General features: G+C 41.5%; 1 protein-coding gene across 1 annotated transcript in view; it reads right to left on the bottom strand.

Moving 5' to 3' along the window:
- The window catches only part of LOC132110693 (zinc finger homeobox protein 3-like), a 140176-nt gene that overhangs the window by 32229 nt on the left and 85017 nt on the right, over positions 1-22930 (bottom strand). The window lies entirely within an intron of this gene.

Here is a 22930-nt window from a genome sequence, read left to right on the forward strand (position 1 = left end):
AAAACTAGAATTATTGCAGTATCATTAACCAGACGATTGTTTTGATTTCAGTACACACAGCAGTCAAAACTCATCCAATGTACTGGTGGGCGAAGATCATTTTTGTCACGTTGAGACAAATGAGGTGCCCAAGGATGCGTAATGCGAACATGACATAATGCTGCTCAAAAGTATCTCTCCTTCGTCTTGTCAGTTTATTTATTTATTATTTCTGTGATTGTAAATTTACATATTTCTAAAGGAGGATTATAGTTTGTGATGCATATAATGAGATTTCCCCTCAAAAAGCTAATGAAAAATGACTCATCTTACGCAATTAACTGGGGCTTATTTATTCTCCTCCTGTAATGTATTAATTCATTATCACATAATTCAGACCTTATTTATTTATTTGCGTATATGCACACCTTAAAGCCTTAATTACAATAGAAACTGGTGAGGTCGAGGAAGAGAGGCGACGCACCAACTCAGCTATCAGCCGATCTAGTTATCCATTTAATCTCGAGAGTATATCCATCCAATCTCTTATCAGCAGCCTCTAATCTCAGTCTAATCAGTTTACCAATTTGCTGTATGGCGACTGGCTCACTGGAAAGAAAGGACTCAAAAAAAACATTCTTTGAAAAAGATTTTGCACCAACAAAGCCAACATTTTCCATCATTTCCTTTGCTTTCCACACTCCCCTAGCTATTTATATCTATACTTCAGCCCAAATGAAGGGCAGAGGCAACAGTTCCACGGTCAGTTTGGTTGTATTCAGCTCCGCTAGCGTGGGTCATGTAAGTCAAGTGAGAATACTTCATTTCTTTTCTTGGTTCAGGGAATGAGAATGAAAAGTCTAGAGATGTGAATGATTACACCAACCTTGCTCGAACATGCATCAGCTGCCTTAAAATAAAAGGGAGCAAAATGACCCTCTTAACTGTGTTTTATTTACTTATGATATATGCAATATTCAACACCTACCTGCTGTTCACGTATCCTCCAAACCAAATTAATTTCTATTAATAATTGATATTTCATATGAATGTTTATATAATATAATTTCTATTTATATAAAGTGCATTCTATTATTATTTACGATTTATATAATACTATTATATAATATTAAAGTGCATTTTCATATTATTAAACCTATTTTAGAATTTAGAATATGTATGCATATCTAAAATTCTATATTTGAATACTGAACTGAAAGCATAATTCATGAAAATGACACGTCTAAAGATAAACAATTTGTCTGCTTTATGGCTTTGTCAAATTCTACAAATATGAAAATTGACATTTATTTATTTGAATTTAATAATTTGGTTTAGATGACACAAGTAGCAGGGAGATTTTTTTTTCTTTAACAATCATTATTCATAATCAACCTCAGTTTTGTCCTTAACAGAGCTGAATATAAACCTTTGTTTTTTTTCTACAAAAAAATAGAAGGTAAATGGTAAATAAAAAATAAATAATAATAATAATAATAATAATAAACATTATAATAATATATAATATGTATAAATATATATTGGCACTAAATTAAATCTGTTATATATATATATATATATATATATATATATATATATATATATATATATATATATATATATATATATATATATATATATATAAAATCAGATTTAATTTAGTGTCAATTGTGAATAATTCACCAAAAATAAATAGACAAACAAACCCTGATGCTGGTGATGTAAAGTTCAAAAGTGTGCGGTTTGTCTGGATATAAAAAAAAACAGCGGCTGATGGGCTCATCAGCCAAGAGAGCTATATATTCGTATTAATTTATGCAATGTGAGAGGAATGCTTGGCCACGCAATTAGTAATACTTTCCAACTTTTAGAGGAAACGTTAAGGCTAATGGTCTCAGGATCAACTCAGCTGCATTTTGTAGGAATGAAAGGTTAGCTTGTGTGTGTGTGTGTGTGTATGTGTGTATGTGTGTGTGTGTCTGTGTCTTATTTGTGCTGACTTTGCAGAGCGAGAAAGAAAGAGAGAGAGAGAGCCTGCTTGTCACTGGTCTCTCTTGGGCAAGCATGGGATTAACTATTATTCTGCTCCTTTGAGACCACCATTACCCCTAAATTGGTTCCAATGTTTTCTACCAATCCCTCCACCAAATTCTGCAATCACGGACCAGCGCTGCAACTTCATGCTTTTATTTACAGAGCTCTTGTTATTGCTGTTTTTTATTGTTGCTGTTTATGTCATCCCCACTGTGGAGGCTTGGAGCGGAAGACTACTCTCTCTAATTAGCCAGAGGTCTGTCTCATTGAAATGAGGGAGCAGGTAGCTCACATTAATTATTCATCCCACAGGTAAACATTGGGGCGGCCATGCCTGATGAGTGGCCTGAAAAGATGAGCTGGGTGAAGCCACTAACTAATACAGGCCTCTCCCCCGGGGGCTGCTGGGAGGAAAATAAACAGGGTGCATTAGACGCTAAAGAATCCTTTGCACTTTTTTATTTGAAACAAAACAACGTCGCTTCTAATACGTCTAGGAGCAATGAGGTATTAGAATGGGACAGTTGCCTAAGGGCGAGTTTCACGGCGGGCCGACTTAGGCTTAGGCTGCCTCCGCTTTCAAATTAAGCCCAAATTGCCCATTCATTCTGTTTCCCTTTATCCAGAACCAGATGCAAGGGGAAGCCTCATCCCAGATCCTCTTTTTTGTGTGTTTTTTTTTTCCTTTCCCTCTCTGTCTGAGCTCCAGTAAAAACAGCCTTGCATGGCTCCAGCCAGGACTGGCGGCCTCATGAGAAAGCTGTGATAAGAATTCATTTCTCCCAATTATGTGCTCTTGTCCACTGTTTCAGTTCATCAGTTCAGTGCAGCCAAGTCAATGAAAGGGCTTGTAATGGAGCAATCAGATGCAGCCTGGCTCCCAGGGCCCAAGCCACGGCTCCAGGCATCTCAAGCAGACCAGGCCATCCAGCGGGGGGAGATGGTGCTCGTGTGGACCATCTACAGCTTTATAATGAGCGTCAAAAGGTCTGCCTAGTCAAAAGAGCCCACTCTTGAGCGTCTGTATGTATTCTGGTTTCTAGCTATGGCTCGGGTCCCTCCTTTAATATAAATCTTTCTCATTTTAAACTCCACTAGGCAAAAATCATTATCATTTACAAAAGTAATGGCATGAGTAACGCGCTCTGTCTATGAGCAACAGTAATGGTGATAAGTGTCTTAGCGGCCAAACTGCGCAATAAATTGATAGCAGGGCCTTCACCTGTGGCAGTGTGTTGTGTTAGAGAGGTTTAGAGAAGAAACTATATCCAGCCAAACCTTCTCTTTCTTCTTCTCACAGCTAACTCTCACCCTCTCTCATTTATTTGCCCTCTCAACCTCTTCTGCTCTGTCCCCGTCCAACATGTGGAAAGCATTACAGGGAGTCAGGGAGAGGAATGCATGTGTTGAATCATAATCTGGACTTTAAAGTGCTGGATTCTATTTCCTTTGTCTCGTAATGCTGCGAACGTTCTACTAAAATTAAAACGAGGCCCGTCTGATCCGTCTCATATCAAGCACTACTCCTCAAAAGAAAGAGGAAGTCAAGGTTAGCAAGCTATCACAGATGTACTCATAATTTGCTTTCTGTTGGTTCACGGTTCAACTGCAGGACAGAAAACAAGGTCAGTATGTCCTCCTAGAACAACACTCAGCACTGTCCAGCTGGGTTTTGTTGCCATAACAAGTGTAACACTTCAAATAAAGCAACAAATACAGTCTTTTCCTTCGAAAGTCAACTTAAAAACACCATTCGCAATGAATTTTACTTTCGCAGTGTGACGTATTTACGAATGTAAAATGTGAAAAGTGGTCAAAAAAGAATACTGTTCATTTCAGCTGACCGAGTTTTATTTGGACCTTTAAAATTTTCCTCCACAGAATTAAGAAAATAACGAAGACAGGTACTAAATCATACTGAAATATACAGAAAAAAGTACTCTGGCAATGGTATTAAATGTTTGGCCTCAAGAGTGGCTGACTCGTCTCTCATACCTCCTTTTTTCTCTCCATCTGTCAGTAGCAGCCAGTTCTAGGTTTGGAAGGTGAATCCTTGGTTGGATTCTACCTGACAAGAGTAGCTCTACAAGCACCAGTCATTAACCTCCGGAGCAGGCAGCTGCCATGTGATGAAGTGTGCTCACCCAGCTGCAGAAGGGCTCTATTGATCCTGCGCATACTTGGTGCCTTCCTGGATGTTTATAATCAATATGCAAATGGCCTGCGGCATTGATTCAATATTAATTTTCAATTAGAGTATCCTCCGGGGGCCTGCTAGGGTCAATACACAGCCATTCAGAGTGCAGGCTTGAGCAAGTTGCAAGAATTGACATTCCTCCACCACGGAGACACCTTACTTACTGTTTATTTGGTCTGCCCCGCTGTAAGCACCAATTAGGAATATAGCTTTCAGTCCAAGAGATGGATGGAGCACCAGTCTCTCTTTTTCCTATCTATCCTACTACCTTTCGAATGCTGCTTTTTACTTTTTTTTCAGTCAATCCCGTAGGAAAATCAGATCTTTTTAATATCAGAATAGTTTCTCCTAGATACTAATGAGAGTAAATAGATAGCAAATCAAGATGTTTGCTTGAGTTTACTGCACATTTAATTTAAAGCAGTGGTTACCAACCTTTTTGACTTGAAGGCCCCCAGTTGTCCAACACATTACTCAAAGATTTTCTGAGTTGCATTATCCACATTAATTTCACACACATACACACACACACACACACACACACACACACACACACGGACATCCCATAGGCGTAATGGTTTTTATATTGTACAAACTGTATATTCTATGGCCCTACACCAACCCTACACCTAACCCTAACCCTCACAGGAAACTTTGTGCAGTTTTACTTTCTCAAAAAACTAATTCTGTATGATTTATAAGCGTTTTGAAAAATGGGGACATGGGTTATGTCCTCATAAGTCACCCTCTCCTTGTAATACCGGTGCCATACCCATGTCATTATACAGAGTTGAGTCCTGATATGTCACAAAAACAAGAGCACACACACACACACACACACATACACACACACACACACACACACACACACATATATGGGAAAAAAAGGTGAAACTCAAAAGAAAGAACACTAAGAACACTCCATCTGGTCTCTTGAGTCATGAAAGAGCAACCTCTAAGCAATGAAACTGTCCTCTGGGATGCTTACACATCCTAATTCCCTGGGTCCCATGCTTTCAGATGTATTTGCGAATGTACTGTTTCATACTATATCTTTGTGATCTGCCTGCAGCCTGGCAAGAGTCCCCACTTCCTGTCCCCTGACACTACACAAAACATGCAAAACATATCACATTTTACACCCCTCGCATAATCTCTCACGAAAACAAATACATAATTAAGGATGACCTCCATAATTTATGAAACACAATGAGACATACACACAAGCCGTTGCTGTGCCAGCTCTCACATTCACTTAAAGTGCATAAATTCATTACAAGCCCTTGGGAGGCAGAACCATAATGGCAAATAAACCAAGATTACCATCATTTCTGTGAGCTGTCCTCTCCTTCCAAATTCAGTCTCCTTTCCTGTCCCTTTTTCCTCTGTGAGATTTACAATGTCCCGTCTTATCTACAATATCTATTCCAGTGGTTATTACCTTTTCTTGGATTAAAAGAAAAAGAAGAAGGAGAAGAAAAAAAAACTTACTTTTGCTACATCAGTCAAGAAGCGCAGGGGGGTGGGTAGGGAAAATGTCCTTTGTTAAAATGGTGTAGCCTGATAAGTGAGGTAATGGATTCCAGGCAGGACTGGTCCTGCTCTTCAATGCGAAAACAATAGTATTGATTTATAAGCGTGTTGTGTTTCCTGTACAGACCAGGTGTCTATCAGAGGCCCTTTGATTGAGTGCTTGGGATTGTCACTCTGTCTACACAGCTGCGGTGTAAGAAAAAAAAAAGAGAGGGGGAGAGAGAGGTTGCTGGCAAAATACCTCCACAATAGGCAGGTGAGCGATGATGTCATCGGGGTGGAACGAGATTCGCGTTTAGCTCTGTAACCCGATACCTGTGAGTTAGAAACACACGTCCCTTTTAAAGCAGAATGCTGCAATGTGAACATTTACTAGGGCTGATTTATTACTTCAGCGATGTGTCATCACACGACATTGATCACGCGTGCAGTCGTAGGACTTGTTTTAAACTTGCTAATTTTGTGGAACTGAGTATACATCTTCCCAATATTTCATGAACAAATGACTCTCATGAGCCAGCTGAATTAGCATTGGATAATTAAAAGAATAATATTATTTTGTTTACTATACTCTTAGAAATAAAATATGTAAAAATTGTCATCTTTGTATGTTAAAGGCATATATTACAACTCCAAAGTAAAATAATTAGAACATTTTAAGGTCTTGACAAGCTGTTTTACCCCTAAAGGCAACATTTTGGCACTTATTTTTGTAAAAAAAAAAAAAGGGGGTGCTGTGTTGGGGGGGGGGGGGGGGGTTAGTTGGGGGTGGCAGCCAAATAGTGCTTGGACAGCCATAAATACCATTGCTAATAAATATGGTAGTCGTACATTGCTTCCATAATGATACCTCCACAGAACTTTTTATAAGGGTAATCTGCGAGTCGGCTGAGAACAGGGCAGTGAGCAATAGGAAAAGAGATAAAATGGACAGGACCTCTTTTGGTTCTTACCAGCAAATGCAATAGCTGCTCTAATTGGTTTAGGGCTAACATTAATTACCACATTGCTCATTAATGGATGAAGCCTTTATTGGTTCCATTGATCAGCAGGACTTGTTAGCCATCATCCTTAGCAATGGTGGATGTAACAAGCTTACATATTGGCATATCAATTAATGCAATCAATTCCTGCAGAGCAGCTGCCATTCCTCCCTCCCTGGGCCCGGCACTTGCTCCCTCTCATCCCCATCATTCCTTCGGACAGGCCAGACAACAGCCTGATGTCATCCAGGAATTAACCAAGAGATTCCTTCATTTCTGCTTAAGAGGAAGTGCTGGATGGCTTGGTTTAGACAGGAAACAGAAGTATAGAGTGATAGGACAGACGCAGATGGATATAGGTATATATATATATATATATATATATTCTGTTTCTTCTTTTTTATTATCATTATTAATAATTATATCTTATTTTTGATTATTTAATACATGCAGTAAATACATTGGAATTCTGATAATTAATTTTCTGCCACCAGTGTAGTGCTTCTAGAAAAGACAGGCAGACACGGCGACATCCAAGCAGACAGACGGCATTAAAAATGGAAATAGCAATGGGAAATTCTAACCACTATTTCAAGACTTGTTGGAACGTTCAGTAGGATTACCTATAACCTTTACAATGTTAAGAGGCACATCTGAGTGAGATCATCCTCACCACTGTTTAACATGTGCTACATTTAGTCCTAGAGACGCTCCTTTCCAAACTTCCCTCTTTCTTTTCTAAATGAGATCAATGCTGCTTTTTAAGACACATTGATTAGCACTTAAAATCCTCTCTCTATCACTGAAGGTTCTACAGGGAATGCAGATGTTAAATATTACAGCAGCATGTTGAAATAAAACACAATGTTCTTGCAGAAAAACACGGGTAGAGGACAAAGGAAAAACAGCCCATGATAGGTGGACATGCATCACGACAAAATGGAGGGATTTAATGGCAGGTGAGCAGCACTTCATTTGCCTAATAACAAATCATCTGTATGGCAAGAATGCAGAGCATTATATATAATATAATATAATATAATATAATATAATATAATATAATATAATATAATATAATATAATATAATATAATATAATATAATATAATATAATAAAATATTCCGAAACCCACTTGAAGTATATGTGGAACACTGGTCAAATGTTGCGCATCAAATGAGGTTGTCCTGAGAAGATAGGGAATCCAAACTCCCCTTGAGTCCCATTTAAAGAGAGACTCATTTTGCTGGAGTTCATCTGCTCGAGCGGCTCATTCACTTCTAAATGACTCAACTGGCACATTTCTCTGCACAGCCATGACAGCCCGACCCAGAGCACACCGTCCCATAGGCATCTTCCTAACATGCTGCCTTCCTTTTAACTCAGACTACACATATAGTCTACAAACAACATTCCTGAAAAGCATATTTTACACTTGAATAAGGGCTAGCACAAAGGTTAGTTCCACTCACATACTGCCAGGCTTTTAGAGACATTTTGACATTAGACAAGAGCACTGTCGAGGCCAAGGCGGCTCAGATGTACACAATAGCAGAAGAAACGACTGTGAGGAGAAGATCAAGGTCAGAGGAACGAGTGATGCAAAGGGAAAGAATGGATTCAGACTAGTTTGCCTACAAAAGCATATGCACACAGGCACTTCGGCGGGCACCCAATCACTCACAAAATCCGTGTCCTTCAGGCAGCTCCCCCAGACTCCGTCCCCTGGGCGACACGTAAGTGGGCTGAGCAATTAACAATTTCATGCTGATTGCCTGAAGCATGCTTTTCTATACCATAAAGATAATAGCATGAAGGGTGGCATACACCCAATCACCCCCCCCCCTCCACAGTCTACACCCCCCACCCCTCCCAATCCCTACCCATGATTCCCGACCGCCTCCAATCCTGCAGTCCCGTGTGATGCACTTTCCCCATTCATTGGGTCCTGAGCGTGCTGCCTGCTGGCTTCATTACAGACGCTCTACACTCAGACAACACATTTAAGAAAAATATAGAAAGGACTCCCTGAAGAGTAAACAGGTATGATTATTAAAGGATATGAAAAAAAATAGAGGAAAAAAAGATGAGATTCTCAGTCTCCCACTGGCTTCGGGTGATTTGAAAGTCTAATTTGGACACAACACAACAGGCGTACAGGTTGTACAAAACAAACCGCCTCAGTTCCCGTGATGCACTGAGCATGCTCTGTGCAGAGGGGTGGCCACAGACCCATCATCCGCTGCCATTGGAGGCCATCGTGTGACAGCTTTCGACGGCAGAAACTGCGCTAACCACTGATTCTGATCAACCTCTCCACAATATCCCACGTATGAGATGCACATCAAAGTGTAGCAGAGACTAGAGGCAGAAAGCTAACTGTACTCTTGTGGTATCGTCTGTCTGCAAAGTGACAATAAAATCGGTGCATCAAAACGCGTCTTGCATGTTTACGCAAAACTGCGAGTCTTAGGGGTTTCAAAAACTGCTAAATATTCACATGCATGTGTGGATTTAGATGTTAAAATGAGCATCAATATAGAGGTGATTTTCAGAGAGTCGACCTTAATGTTGTGAGCCATTCAGAGTGATGGGTGTAAATAAGGACGTGGCAAAAGATAAACACTACATACCAACCCACACACAGCGGGCACTGCTAATGAACATACAAACCCTTTCCCAGACAGTTCACATGCCCCAAACACTCATTTCAGTCTAAAATCACTAATGATATTTCTGTGTTAATGACTGCCTGTTTTTAAAGCAGCAGCTTCTCAGCTCATACTGGCAACTGGAGGATTTATTTATCGATCGTTTAATGTTATGACGAGAAAAGGGAAATTAATGAACTTGAGACAGATGCAAAATCAAAACAGCGTGAGTGAACATTAAACAAGAAAAAAAAATATTTCTTGCTGTTTCACATTGAATGTATACATTTCCTTCATGGTATACAGTGTCCACTTGCCTTTGGTTGTTGTTTCTTTTCTTTTCTCTATTAGATCTGGCAATAAAAGTCAATAAGGAAAATAAATCCAAGAATTTAGTAAAATGTAATAATAAATGCTTGTTTGCATTTTGCACTGACAGATTACAAGTCCCTGATCCTCTTCACTATTCAAATAACTGCATTAGAAAAGCTCCCAGGAGTGATGAGGGAATTGGGGAAGGAATCAGGAAGAGGTGTTGGGACAGACCGCAAGGAAAAGGTGATGGATGTCTGTCTGATCTGATGAATATTGCACAAAAAAGTTGCAAGAGCTTTCAGAAAATTGCAAGCTCCAATCTGCTGTTCTCTTCATGGCTCATTCATTCAACATATCAAGATGTTACTTTAGATCCTCAGGTGCTTTGAAAAGAAGGAATTACAAAAGCATCCTGTATGGATGCATGCAACGCACCCCCTCTAGTCTTGTTTCTCGCTGCCCCCACCCCACCCCACCACACCATCTAAATTGCAGTCACAACCCCCAGCTTGTAGCGTACGATAATTGCAGACGGCCAATAAATTACTACTGCCTTCACATCAATTATAAGCATCACATTGGCAATGAGGAAAATGAGATCTTGTGACAAATTTCATCATGAGGCTTGGCTGCCCAGCAGCCTTTCTTAACATGCTACAGATAGCAATCCCTTATCTAGCCTCTGTAATGGGGAGCTACGGATAGAGAGATGGAACAGCAGCCATTTAATTAAAAAGCTGGGTGGTGTTGGTGTGTTGAGGTGGGGTGTTGCGTAATTCATTGTAGGGGCCCAGGAAGAAGACAAAGGCTTTGTCTCCAATACATATTTTGCTGTGTGTTGCCAGTTATCAGGGACTGTGCTTTTGATGGCATTCATTTGAGCATTTTTTTTTCTTCCCTTCTCTGTCAATTCCACCCCCCCCCCCCACACACACAATCCCTTTACCTCTCCCACCTCCTTCCTTGCCTTATTTTTTATGCTGTTATTTCCCAGGGGACCACTGAGGTGCTTGCTCCACCAGGGATGGTGCAACTCATTTGAGAGGGGCATTTTTTTTTTCAGTACGAATGACTGCAGAGAGCAAGCAGACAGACAGTGGCACTGAATGAAATGGCCCCGGCAACTAATTGCGTTTCCACCTGGGAAACGTGGGTGACGGCAGCAGCTTCGGCGGGAGGAATAGGCAAAGGGATCTGATGAGGATTTATGGAGGACAGGCAAACGGCAAAATAAAACACCAAAAGGAATGGACCCTAAATCTTATTCCCTGTCGCAATATTCATTGCTGTTGCAATCGGGTGCACTGATAGAGTGTTGCAAAAACGACCGCTGCGTTCAAATTATAGCTGAACTCTCTACTAATATTTAACATCATTAGAAAATCATTAGAAAACCATCATAAAACCCGGGATTATGACTAGAGCATTAAACACAATGATTATTCAGGGTGCTCCTTTTCTGCGCTTTTCCCTTGGAAATGAGATTTCGCTCTCCACCCCTGTGCAGGAGAAAGTATGAGTATTTCTCATAATTACTACAACATTTGAAAAACATTGGCCTGCATAAATTACTATACCATTATGTGATTGTTTTTCATTCCCCCAAAGCAAAGTTCTTAAAGATGGGCTTTTCAGAGAATGACAGCTGCGAGCGGAATTAATGCAATTTCACTATGAGTGTAAGAGGGCTAATTCAGATATTGCCCACTGCCTCCGCTGTTGAATGGCCCTTGTCATTAATCTGTTGTTTCTCATTGCGTTATACCGGACGCACAAATGGCCATGCGGAGACTCTCCATATATTTCCGAAAAATTACCTTTCAACAGTAGGGTGATTACCATATCCACTGTGCCGCGTTAAAGTTGTGCCATAATGCAGCAATCTTTCCCTAAAATATCACATTTGATGAAAACTAATCTTAAACGACATTATCAAACACAACTTGCATTTCTTCCTTTTAATTGCATACAGATTCCGCAGCTATTGCCAAATCAACTGTTTTTGCTACAACTTTTTGGGCAAATTCCAGCAGGATATCACCGAGTATGTATGTGTGTATTCGGGCATTATCAGTAACAGTAATCAGTCCAGAGGGACAGGGCATGTAATGGAGGTTTCCCCAGAGGAGATGAAAGCTTCAGGGCTGAGTGGGTTCACAGGCCTTGGGTCTCTCTCAGCCTCTCAGGCCGGCGGGCCGCTTTTCAGGAGCTCAGTTCACAGAACTCCCCGCCGAGGAGCAAGCTAATGAAGCTCTTTCCTGCCTTGTCATGTTGCGCAAAGGTACTGACCCCTTGACCCTGGCCTAAAAAGCCCTCCTGGACAGACTGAGGGTGCCTCACAGCATTTGTTGGGGAGCATATCCATGTCTATGCAGAATTAATCTGCGGTCAGACAATGGATGCACAGCAGTGGCATGGTTTAACGCCCCATGACAGCCTATAGTAACAGCCGAGGAAGGACGATTGCATCATTAATTAACACACAGGTCCAGGAAGCTCTGAATGAGTGTTGGTGCATACACATGTCAATCACAGGACCTGCGTTTTATACATCCAACGCAACCTTATTTATCCATGTATGGTAGACACCGATGGTTGGAAAAGGCTCCTTCCTTTGGACCTAGAGAGGGAGTTTTGGGCTGGAAATTCTCTTCAGGCAGAAAAAAAACAGGAGGTTAAAATAAGAGCAATCCTTGTCAGGCGTTTGAGAGTAATTCAACTGACACTGATGAGAATCAATGTTCCTTTGAATGCATTACTTGGCAGAAACAGGCCTTTTGTCCCTTAAATCCAGCCAGCGAAAAATGATGCCCTTCGAACAATGGGGGGAGAGGTGAAAATATAAAGAGTGAGAGACAGGGAGAAAGAGAGAGAGAGAGAGAGAGAGAGAGAGAGAGAGAGGGATAGAGAGAGAGAGAGAAAGAGAGAGAGAAAGAGAGAGAGAAAGAGAGAGGTCCATTCCCTTTCACTGAGCCAAATGGATTCCGAGCACTTATGCATTAATCAATCAATATCTCTCACTGTACATCAACCGCGCAACCAAGTTATGAATGACCTTTCGGACAAAAAAAGGACACTTTAATGTGCACAAGACTACATGTAGCTGAGTAACTATGGCCCATTTTTCATCACGCATGATTACACCTGCACAAGGCACGAGGCCATTAATAGTGCACTAAATATGACAAGGTTAGTCATTATTCAATTAGCACAAAAGAATAAGGCAAGGGGCGAATCTGCAAGAGAGATAGGGGGGTGTCATTCTTTGGACATCCATCAGTCATTCAGTGTGGCCCAGAATGAGTGGACTAACCCAGAATCTTATTTTGCTGCCAATCATTGCGATGATTTTCATATTATCTCAATAGCTTCATATCTTAAGTGTCACATTTTTTTCAATTCCTGCTTACTCAGAGTAAAAAGCAGGGTGCTAAGTCACACCACATTTTCATGTAGCATCTGAAAGAGGATCTCATATGCTTTAATAGCATTTCTTTTGTAGCGACATTCAAGAGCTAATTTAAAGATGGCTCCTAGCTTCAGATAAAAGATGACTGTAGCAGCTGTCACACTTGAGAGGAATCACTCATAGAGCCAAGTCTGTTTATGATCAAGTACAATGTCATACTATCATTCGGCTGATCAGTCAGATACAGTTAGGACTCAAAATGACTTGGAGCTCGGCCATTAGGACAAACAAGGCATCCAGTGCCTTCTGAGGGTTTCCTCTGACAGACGGATCCACTTGAAAGTGTTTGGGTTGAACTATTTTTATCTTAAAGAATAATAAAATCAGCAGTGAAGTGCTTTTAATTATCTGCTCATCAGTTATTACTAGTCATAGTCCTTCCCCTCACGTTCTCTGGATAGGAGTTGAGCAGTTTTAGACTTTGGAAGTGAAATCTCTTGTGGCCGGGATCTCACTCGATATTGATGGTTAGAGCGGCACTTAACTCTTTGAGCAATCAAAGCTCATCTTTTCTCATTAAAATCCTGAACGCCTGAAATCAGATAACATTTGGGGAGAGACTCGGGCTTCGACGGAGAAATGGATTTCTCTGAGAAAAAAAAAAAAAAACTTTCCTGGAGGTGGGAAATGGTGAGCAGACAAAGCCCGAAAGAATTTGCCTTTTTTTTTTTTTTATGAGTCCGAATAGGAAAAAAGGGAGCATAATATAGGATTTTGACATAGGGACTTCTGTTTCTCAGCCACCCTTTTTTTCTAGGCTCTGTTGGGGTGTGGAGGTGAAGCATGGAGACAGAGTGGAACGGACAGGAGCTGACTGCACAGTGAAGCTGAGAAAGAAGAACTCGGGCCAGTAGCACACATTAATGCTATTGTGAGTTTGCCCACAATAGGGCCTGCGAAGTGACTGCGGAAGCCCCTTAAACAAAGGAGACATCGCTCTTTTCTCCCTTCCCAATTAGATTTTCTCACCCATTTTACATTACAATAAAAGGGTCCATTTTTGTCTAATTCCTCCCTGCCACTGACACAGGCACCTCGGAATCTAAACCAGGAGCAGATTAGCAGCAAGCAAGGCGTGACTGACAGCGACCCATTCCGGACACCTATGCTGCGGCTCCGTCCCAATCATGAACCCTCCCTTCCTCCCTGGGAGTGTCTCCACCTCCTTTACATCTGTGTGCGATATTCGGCAAATACACGCAAAAGACACATTTTAAAATATGTCTCCTCACTTCATTTTGACTGTGGCCTTAGAAATGCTATGTACTATTAATATGTTACACTCTGCAAATAATCGTTCAAGTCTCTAGGCTGTGCTCAGTGATAAACAGAGGTTTGCTGTATTATTCATCGTTTGTTGATGGTTTGCGCTGGTTGAAATGACTGACACCATGGGAATGGATTTGAAATTGAAGGACTAGTAGACGTGAAACGAGCATGTGTGTGTGTGTGTACAGTATGTTTTCTTTAATAGGCACGGGTTGGCCTGTCATCTCTATTGCTGCTCCACAGCATTAGTTCATTAAAGACAAAGAGCAGAGTGATTCTGGTAAGTTCATGCTAATTTCCGTTCCTGTCTGCTCAGCCACCCTTCTGAGACACTATTAGTGCCTCTTTGAATATTCAGATAAGCAGGGACCAGAGACACACAAATTAAATCCCTTTATTCTGATTTAAGTTCGACACTGGGCTCCATCTGCACCCCCTACATATGGTCAACAGTAAAGACAGAGGGCAAACATGGAGAGAGTAAGAGAGAACAAGGCCTTCAAGAGTGTTTCTGGCATACTAACCACTTCCATGAGAGTTATGAAACCTATGAATATTATAAAAATGAATATCTAGTGATAAAAAATCTATTTCTAAAGAGCTGCAAATATTTAAGGATGTATGAGCTGATTGTTAGTCCTTTAGAATGAGAAGAACTCTTAAGAAAGTCTTCAAAACAGGTGCATAGAGTTATTGACCATAGAGAATGAGGGGAGAAAAGAAAGGGCAGCTTTTAATAGTGGCATTCGCTCTAATGCACTGTCACACGGCTCTGAAGTGGGGCTGGAATTGCGTGTCTTTCTCTCTTGACTGTATGGCACAGCTGAATTGACTCGATACACAGAGCACTCCTGTATGGTGACTGAGCAGTTAGCATGAAAATTGACCTTTGCTTGCTTTCTGAACTGTGGATTATTCATCTTTAATGCTTTCAATTGGTCAGGGTGGCTTGAGCTGGAAGCCTTTTGACATATTTGCCTTTTTCTTGTCCCTTCTCTGTTTTTAAAAAATGCACTCTAAGACCTCAGTGAATGACCACGCCAAGAATCTCAGTGCAATGAAAAGGGCAAAAAAGCTTGTAAACTCCAGCAAGGATTGGAAATCAACATACAATGATTGCATATGCAGTAAGCGTTTAACAGGCAATGTGTAAAACAAATAAAAGAGGGAAATTTGGGCTTAGTAGTGCTATTGTTCCGAAGTCTTTATGTAGGGCTGGTAAAATACGGCTAAAATAAAGGTGTGATCGCTGCAAAATGGCCATCATTTGACACCAAAACTTACAAAAATGGCTTTGATTCTTTTCATGAGAGCTCTGCCTTTGATGTGCCATGGTAGCTATCGTAAACTTTCTTAATACTTTATCAAGTTGTGGTACGATAAGACACATGGTGCTAGAATAAATACACAATATTCACTTTGCACTAAATGTCTTTGTTTAAAGATCATCAGTCAGTGGGCTCAGACCCATCTGAACAGGCTGCAGTGAGAATGTGCCTGCTAGCAGCTAATAAAACAGAAATGACAGAGGCAAGAGTCCAAGAAGACAAAGAGATAGTGTGAAAGCTTGAGACGTCATAAATATGGCCCAGTCAAGCTCCAGGAATGTCCCAGTTTGTCAAAAACAAATAGCAGCTTGTCTCCAACCATTGCTGGGCAAAGGAGCCCTCACATCTGGTCAAACAGATCTCGCGCTCTGTCAGGAATCTGGTCAAGTCCATTTCGGACAAATAAGGCCTTGAAGGGGCATCGTATTGCAGCAGAATGCCTCTGCAGTAAAATGCAGACTAATCAGAAGTCTTCATCAACAATGCTAACGACATGTTACATTGCGGCTAACCGATAAGACCTGTGATGGCATGCAGTGTGAGAATCGCTGTTTCTTGCCTGTGAACTTTTGCATTGGCACATACAAGGAGCGAACATGATGACACCTTCGTGTAGGAATCCTGCCTTCACTCCCCTCAAAGATCCCTGTCAGAATACACCAATGTCACATTGATCAGCCGTCTTGCCTTCCCTAACATCCCTCCGTTCCAACTTCTGTCGCTTGCTCCTTCTGTCTTCTGGGCTGTGTGTGAATAATCAAGCGAGGGCTGAATCAATGGCTGCCGTGCGGCTCCACAGGTAAAGGTTAGCAGGGTGGAATATTGAATTATTCCTGCTTCTCTCATCAGTGCCATCTGCTTGGCTGCCTCTAATTGACAGGTCGGAGGGACAAGATGGCTCTCTTCAGTATTTATGTGTGTGTGAGAGCCCGATCTTCTGCGCTCTAGCCGCAAAACAACAGACACCATGTCTGCGATGATGAACATGCATCTTCCCATTAGTGAGGGATTGTGCCAGTTGCCCTGACAATCCTCAGTCAGAGAAAGAGGGCGTTCTGCTGTCAGAGCTGTATGTTGAAGACACAGGCAGCTCATCCACAGCCAAAGACGATCTTTTGATCTTTCACTTCCTCTCTAGAGGGGACAAATCAGCTTATTAAAAAAAGACAAAAATCTAAAACTTTCATTGTCTCTGATCAGCAATGGGAAAACTCCATCTCTCAATCCCTCTGTGTTTTTTACAGCCTGTGGTCACACTGAACTGATGAAACTCTAGCTGAGGGAAAAATCACCCTTCTCACTGAAGTAGCAGCGTGGCATCAAATGCCAAATCTGAGAGCAGCTAGAAACCCATTGGTTTCAGTCACAAGTGTAACTGACATCCATAAATAAAAGAAAAATCTACTGTAAATGAATGGACAGTCAGTGATTTCTTAATGTCTGACATACAAAATATTCCTTTAGAATACTTGGAGATGAGCTCCCAATTTATTAAGACTACATTTATCTCTATGTTTAAACTCAACATTTATCAGATTTAATTTGTGTGATAATAATATAATATAATATAATATAATATAATATAATATAATATAATATAATATAATTAAAAAAGTACACAAATAAACGATTTAATTTTATAGAATTTTTAAAGTACATTTTGGATGCTTAAATTACAGTCAGCGGTTGATACTAATAATCTCAAAGTGGTCAACAATTTGTATAGAAAAGAACATTATTTCACTACAAAAGACCTTTACAACTCTCTCCATGTCATCTGCTGTTTCTCCTCCAGTTGCACATTTCTGCTTAGCTGCAGTCAGCTTGGACACATGACTGACAGTTCCTGTCCTCTGCGGTCTCAGTGCCCTGGCTGACACTGGACGAGTGCGAGCCTTCAGCCCGCCACCCGAAACCCTTGCGCTCCCCACCACAGCCTCCAAGCCCCGGAATAGAACTCATTAGCACGTTTGGTAAGTACAAATGAGATGACTGCCTCCTGATGGACTGTCTATCATTTGGATCAGCTTTCAGGGAGAATGTCTCATAATGACGGGTGAAGGGAATGAAAGAGGGGGAGAGAAACTAATATTATAATGCTCTCTGCGTTCACTCTGGGCAGTGCACCTCGCAACGGCCTGAAATGGAGGGGCCTGAAGTGGGCTTGATGACAGAGGAGGCCTCTCTCACCCATACGCAGGACCCCACTGTGGGTGTGTGAACACCCATATGCATGCTAATTTGATGTCTTTGAGCATGTGAGCCTGCATAAAATACAAATCTGCTGCACCTGTACAATTTACACCCTCTTATCATATCCATATTGAAATGGAGCAAATGAACAGGCTCTGTTTTAAACATGCACGTATACATGTATACACATATACACTCTCTCTCTCACACACATATTCTGCTTCAAGGCCCTCCGTTTGACCAAAGCATCTCCCTTTTAGGGTAGCCAATGGTCAGAGTTATCCGGGCCCAGCCAGTAAAACAGCAGAAGAAATCACCACACAATTCGCTTTGATTTGCAGACAATCCCAGTATAGCAATGCTGCTTCCTGGTGAATTTGTAGTAACAGGATGAGCCAGGGAAGGAATTTATACAGCAGCTGTCTATAAACCAACCGGCAAAGAAAATACTTCCTTGTGTGAGCTTGGCGCGGACATATGAGCCCTGCCCAACATTGTGCTGAGTGGAAAATCCATAAAGCCAACACTTAGATGCTTTAATAAAAGGGCCAGTTTCATTTCAAAATGAAAGGTAATGCATTTATGAAATTCATGGCACGCTCAGTGGACTAAAAACAATTTCCTCTGCTGGGCTGTGCCCGTCAGATGCGGATTAGGGGACAGACGCCCAAGAGGAGACAACCCCAGGCCCTTCAAGGGGCCCTTACCAATCGGACAGCTTCCTCTCATCTCTAGCAGCATCCCTCCAATACCAGACTTTATTAAAAGAAGCCTTAATGATATCTGTTGCATGAGTTGCCCTGTTTTTACTCAGATGTACCTTGGCATGGTTGAGACGTGGGGGTCATGGTTAGCGGCTATAATATCCTGTTTCTCGGAAGGTTTACTTTGCATTTTAACAAGCATGTAAAAATGATAGGACATTCATGGGCCGGCTGCTGTCTGCAGGGCTATACAGGGCCCCGGGTCCAGACACGAGCCTTGCCCTGGAAAGCCCTAGCCAGCCTTCATAGTGCCTCTTTCCCTGTGGAATGCACATGCTCTACAGTATGTGCTTCATAGAAACATGTGGCCCCAGTCAATAAGAAACAGATACATACAAATGTGTACACACACACACACATACACATATCTCTCTGAGCTTAGGGTTCCAGTCCAGTAAAAATAAAGGTAAGGACTTTTTAACACTGCTTGACTCTCCTCTCACTTGACATATCCTGTCCACTGTCCAAGGGGTTAAGTAAAGCAAAGAGCCAAGCAAGGATCCAGTGTTTGATTAAATAGTGCATCAATCTGTGCATGCAATATATTTTTCATAATTTTTTTTCATATCATAATTTTTTTAATGATTTAATAATAATAGGCATTTTTTCTTCATTCTGATATCAGGACTATCACCTTGACATTTTGACTTTATGCCTTCAAAACTATCAAAATGAATTTTAATAAAAAAATTAAAAACATGCTCATCAGAGAAGAGGTGTGTTCAAGTCAGTGTAAATACAAATTTCATTATTTAGATACAACAACAACAATAACAAAAACAACAAAAAGCCTATCATTGATATCATTTACCCTTGGATCAGTCAAAGTTTGGTTTAGAGTCTCCAGTGCACTTTCCTCCCCTGCTTGGGCACTGAGAGGGGAGGGCTGCAGTTGGCACGAAAAGCCAGGCAGGCTGCTGTTCCCATGTCTACAGACAGGGATTTCCTGCAGCACGTCATAGCACAGCGATCACGACACTGCCATCTGTGACTGAAAAAAGATTTACATCAGCAGCTAATCCACAGTGCCACTGCAATGTGTACGCACTCCAAAACAGTTTTCTCTCCTCTCTCCTACAAACATACACTAATCTTCCAGGCTGGCTGTAAGCAATGCCACCCAAAGGCCTGTAGCGCCATCAAAAAGCCAACTAACCATCTTTCAGTTCCACTTACCTTTTTTCTTACTCTCTCTCTCTCTCTCTCTCCTGTATCTGTCAGTCTGCAATGTTCAAAAAAACTTCAGTCCATTAAGTCTTCTGAAATGAGAGACCCCAATGTGTCATCCAGCTATATGCCCTGGTGAACATCACTCATAAAACCTGTCAACTGCTGCTGTAGTGTCTCTTCCCACACATCAAGCTCAGACACACAGATACTCGGGAAGCTGACTGTGTCTGTGTAAGCATGTGTTAGGTGTGTGTTGTCTTGGGCGCCTGAGCTTTATAATTTTGGGAAACCCTTCTTGCAGAGAGCTCCTTTGTGTTGTGGCAAGCGAAAGGGTTAAGAATGACAAATGGACATCCAGTGAGAGAATGGTATGCTCGGGCAGCACATTTTCAACGCGGGGGCAGGAATTAAAACAATGACTGCCTTTTATCCACGCACTGTTCTAATTGGATGGGAAACTCTGCTGCCTTGGCTCTCTGTGGGCGAGTAAGAGGGCAAAAAAATTACTAATATGGCACAGAAACCCAGACTACACCAACTGCACTCGCGTCCAGACAACACCACCACACAGATTTAACGTATTTGTTCATCTATCGTGTATAGTGTATATAATGTTATATCTGAATGCCTTGTATTGTGTTCGTTATGGGTCTAATAATGTTTAGCTAGCATGTATTCACGGGTGATTGGCTATTCTAATCAAGCCTTAACTTGGTTAGTTCTGAGAGAAAACAATATCATAACACCATATGGATCAGAACTGAAAACAAAGCTAATCAATATTTCCACAATCAATTGTTTTCATCAACATCATCTGCTATGGCACACTTTCTCTGAATTAGTGGTATAGATCTTTTTTTTTAAATGATCCTCATTGATATTGTTAACAAATGACCAGAAAATGGAATGTGACAGTTCTACAGAGAGACGCGAAAGACCTCCCTCAGGGCTGGCTGTTCAGCCTTAATTTGGGAACTATTAAAGTGCTGTATCTGTTGGTTAATGTACATTACAGGTGCCTCTTATTTCATAAACTTCCACACTTTGTTTGCAAAAAAATTTTGTTGTCGGTTGCAGTGGCATATTCTAATTCATGTGACATTCTGAAACCAACAGAGCTGCACACTGCATGGCAGCAGCCAAAGGAATTGCTGCCTAGCTGACCCAGAAATCCAGGGCCAGCTTTGTTTTAACAAGCAGGGGAGTCTTCTACCACTTTAGCAACCGTGCCTCAACCACAAGAAAGAGCCCAGTGCCTCAGATGAGCTGGCGGGGAGGAAATTAAATATTACATCAAGGAATGGTTTCTGATGGGTAAGGGGGCAGGACATTAAGAAGTGTAAAGGTAGTCTGGGGGAGGGTGGGTTCATAAGCACGATGGACGGCAGTGAGGAATTAGCAATGTTTCGTACTCAATGATGAAGAAGAATGTTCATTATCAGCATAATTCGAACAAGATGCTGGGAGAAGCAGGGAGTTGGAGCATACGAAGAGGGCTGACAGTCTTTATTACACACCTCATTTAATTTAACTGACCTTTAAATATATATACTTATTTATATATCCAAGAGTTGAAAAGAGTCAGTCAACTTTGGCCCCACTATTTAAAGGGATGGGACTTGTTTTCAAGCTGAACAATGCACCATGGCTTGGCCGACAGGAGCTTGAGTTTGATCCTGCATCTGTAGAGCAATCAATCAGCTGTTCAACGCTCTGACTGCAGCTTGCTCCATTTGGTAAACAGAGCGTCAAAGGCTATTAGACCAGCGATTCCTCTCTGAAGACCCAGCCTCCCTAACAGAGCGCTCACATGCCTGATTCTGACGTCAGTTAACAAGTATCAGCTATCAAAGGACAGAGATGCTGGGACCCTTCTCTCTCTTGCTCATTCTGTCTGCGTAGGAAACAATAGTTGTTAATAAGAGGCAGGCTGGTTCCCTTTTGAGCTGCTGGTCGATTTACACTCCCCTTGTCTTTTATCAGTATTTCCCAGTCAGCATTGAGCTAGACTTCAGACTTAATCACCTACATATTCTCTCCTGAAGTTACAGAAATTCAATAATATCTAGTCAAAAAAAAGCCAGTAATTAAATACATCAAAAAACTTGCATTGCCACGCAATCAGCCATCATCAAAGAATACAGCCATTTCTCACTACAAAGAACATCTCATTTGACTATTCCTGGAAGAGTTTGGAAAAGTTGCGCCACACGGCAGACATAATGCGGTGTTTGTGAGTTGTTGGCTGATTTGACGTCAAGGGGGTAAGACTGGATTGCTGCAACTAGAAAAAAAAGATGGCAGAATGTTGCAAATGTGTGTGTGCGTGTGTGTGCAGCGACTGCATGCTGCTCTGCCCACACATCCCTTCTGCAGGAGTCATTACCTAACCTCTAACCAGCCTCACAAACAAGGGAATCCATTAACGCACATCAAAGGTTAGCCAAGAAAATATATAAATAAATGCTACATCAACCAAAAAAGAGAGAGAGCATGAGGGAGAGAGAGAAAACCAGACTTGTTTGTGAACTCTTTACCTCCACCTACCCAGAAACACACTCTAAATCTCCCGCACCCCCACCCTTTTAACATAAGTGGGCCTTCCTATTGCCTTTGCATGTTCACTTGTCCACTGTACTATAGTCATTAACATATTTGGAGTGCAGCGAGCAGAAAGCTTAATTGTCCTTAATTGCTCAGCTAAATATGTTCTCTAATGATTCTCCTCAGATCTGTGACTGCCTTTTGCGCAATTTCCCGGCCGCTGGCTTCATTATCCCTGCCTCCTCGGAACAAAGTGTCTTCAGAGGCCAACTCCCCCCATCGTCCTTCGCTCTCTCTCTCTCTCTCTGTCTCTTTCAGCCACCCCCAACCCCCCCCCCAAACGGCACAACATTAAGAGCCGGTTGGGCCGCCTGGCTCACGGGAGGGAGGGGAGCAATGCACAGTGTAAGTATTTTGTCAGGGCACAAGAGTCAAAATGATAAGAAAACCAAATTTATTCTGAAACTGTGTGTTAATTGACTGCAGTTCTGTATTCTTAATGGC

The sequence above is a fragment of the Carassius carassius genome, chromosome 2 (assembly GCF_963082965.1).
Source record: "Carassius carassius chromosome 2, fCarCar2.1, whole genome shotgun sequence".
Classification (NCBI taxonomy): Eukaryota; Metazoa; Chordata; class Actinopteri; order Cypriniformes; family Cyprinidae; genus Carassius; species Carassius carassius.